Source organism: Dendroctonus ponderosae, unplaced genomic scaffold (assembly GCF_020466585.1).
Source record: "Dendroctonus ponderosae isolate FM_Combo_2020 unplaced genomic scaffold, Dpon_F_20191213v2 Dpon_F_20191213_10, whole genome shotgun sequence".
NCBI classification, from domain to species: Eukaryota; Metazoa; Arthropoda; class Insecta; order Coleoptera; family Curculionidae; genus Dendroctonus; species Dendroctonus ponderosae.
Window position 1 is genome coordinate 1808968 of NW_026017111.1, and position 2563 is coordinate 1811530.

Here is a 2563-nt window from a genome sequence, read left to right on the forward strand (position 1 = left end):
CCCCCCCTCTGGATCCGCCCTTGTGTCGAACCTTATTGATTTGGGCTGAAAAAAACATTCGAAACTCCAGAAAACGCATGAATTTATCTATTAATTCTGATCTTATCTAATAAAACTGTTATTAAATTGTTCTTGTGGCGTCTGGCGCTACGTTGCAAATTGTCAATTTTCGACGGCGTTTTCTCGGGTAGCCATGGGGCGACACTCACACTTTTTTAAGCGTCTGACATACTTAAGCATTCTATGACCAAAACCTCGCTATAACCACCTTAATAAAACCACAGAGAAAAGAACAGCACAAAACCATCAATGAATAAAAATAACCGGATATGCTAAATCTAATGGATGAAATCAACAATAAAACCAATGAAAGAGAGATCTTTTGGGACTCGACGAACCCAAAAACCGGATGTTTATTTTGCTTAATATCAATGCAAATCAAGTTAGTGATCATTCGTCTGCTGTGAAGAGAAAATCAATAAACTGACCTCAGCTGATGCCTCCCAAACAGCCCAACTGGGTCATGTTTTTCAGGCAAAATAGCAGCGTACAATCTAACAACTAACTAATATTGACAAAGCTGGACTGCATACCTGCAACCGAGCTGGCTGAAAACGATGCTACTCAATAACCTACTTTTCACAGCAGATTAATGGCCTTGTTTACAACAGGGAGAAAAATCAATTTAAATGCCAAACAATCTGGGTTTATCATCAACAGCCACCGCAGGCCAATTGTTAAGCACAATAGAGTAGGATTGTTGTGAGAATGAGGCATTCTGGTGTTGTAACGGCCGCATAATTAGGAACGCCACTAGAGCCGCTCCACTATTCTGTTAGGTCTACAGCCTACCTTATCAACAGAAGAAGTAATCCATGTAATGAGTTAACTGGGGAATTGATTATGGACACGGCACACACATACACAGACGAGCTGGGATGGGCCACACACCATATAAACAACACTAACGAAGACTGATCGACACGACAACTGCCAAACTTCTGGCACCAACAACATAACCTGCTTTTCCGCCTTTAATTGCGTTTTTCAATTAATCACTCACGAACTTTCCGATAATTTGCCCTCCGCCCCAACAACTGCGTGATGCTCGTTGAAAGAATTTTAGTCAGAAAAACCCAAATCAACCCGCAATTAGCCGAAAATTTTGCAAAAAACACCGCACTACTTTTTACTCTAACGTTCGGACGCGTTGGAATTCAAAATGGTCGCTCCACCGCTCCAGTGGCTCACGTATTTCAAGCCATTACGTCATGGATATACATAGTGTTGCCGTCACGCCTTTTACTTTATCAAACGGCTAGTCGGTCGTCATTACTACAAATAAAAGGTTACTTAGTTATAATCAACAATTTAAATGGAACATGGTGATTAATTTCGATGCGGTCATTCAATCAACAATGTATTGGAATCTCTGCGAATTTTGGAATGATGATAACTTTCTGCCAGTTAAGGGAGAATATACCTATATAAAACACCCTGTATATTGGGGTTTTATTGTCCAAAACCTCCCCGTAGGTCAAACTGGAAATTTGCTTTGAGCATTCGTTCGGCGCACATCGAAATTAACAAAATATACGTGGAATGAACGCAACTTCTCTTACCGTGAACAATCCACAGGGCTTGTGGAAACTATCTTCGATGTTTCCATCAATTTTCACCGATAAATGCCTAGAAATTGCGAAATTAGCAGGGGCATGACACCAATTGCGACAATAAGTTTTCGAGTGTTGACGTTATAGCGTCTCCATGGTGATGACGAGGCGACCCGTTTGATTGGCTGTCGTTGATTGACCAAGTCGAGCGCCAAATTGAAAAGCATTTGATAGGAATTATTTCAAGGGTCTCAAAATGATACAAATGGAAAATAACAAAATCAAAGTATATTTTAAAAAAGAGCTAATATCACAACAATTCAGAAGTAAAAATAAGACAACTAAGCGCTTGAAAGGCGTTTAAATTGGTCTATAAACTAGGTATACTGATGAAAATCTGGCAATAACTAATAAAGAGTAAGTTGTCTATACAAAATCGCAATTAAACTGCCGGGCAAATGGAAAGAACGAAGCAATTTTTTGCTGCAAATTAAACTATTTTCCCCATTTCGCAGTGCTTTATAAAACATTGTTGCCTACTTATTAATTGCTAGTATGAAAACGCGCTCTCGCTATCAACTCGCCTTAATGCACAAAGGAAATCATTTCTTTAGAAATCTCTCCTTCAAATAAACAGTACTATAAAAGTACGTTCGATTCACTTTGCAGACGTCCAACAGTTGAAATGAAATTGAATAAGTACATGTACATGTTTATAATTGCTAGCGGTGTTAAGTTGCTTGTTAGTAACAACAATAAATTAATTATTCTAGAAGGGCAAATTGAGAAACTTTAGCTAATATCAATGCGGCATTATCACTTATAGTACGACTGGCACTGGGGAATTTCACAATTCCGGATCACAATTGACAAGAAATGTTAACTTTGGCGTTCAGAAGGTTCATTCCATTCGAGTTAATTGTTTGAAGCTCTTTGGGAACTGAAACTAA

The 2563-nt window shown here is 38.8% G+C and overlaps 1 protein-coding gene across 3 annotated transcripts in view; it reads right to left on the bottom strand.

The window, feature by feature from the left end:
- LOC109542621 (protein 4.1 homolog) overlaps window positions 1-1725 on the bottom strand; it is a 20809-nt gene extending 19084 nt beyond the window's left edge. For 2 of the 3 annotated variants that reach the window (XM_019911914.2, XM_019911912.2), the window contains exons 1-2: window positions 1623-1725; window positions 853-1335 (exon numbers count right to left, since the gene is read on the bottom strand). The gene's annotated coding sequence lies outside the window, so the exon portion shown is untranslated. The remainder of the gene's footprint in view (window positions 1-852; window positions 1336-1622) is intronic. The other variant, XM_019911913.2, reaches the window with a different exon arrangement.
- Window positions 1726-2563: the final 838 nt, after the last annotated feature.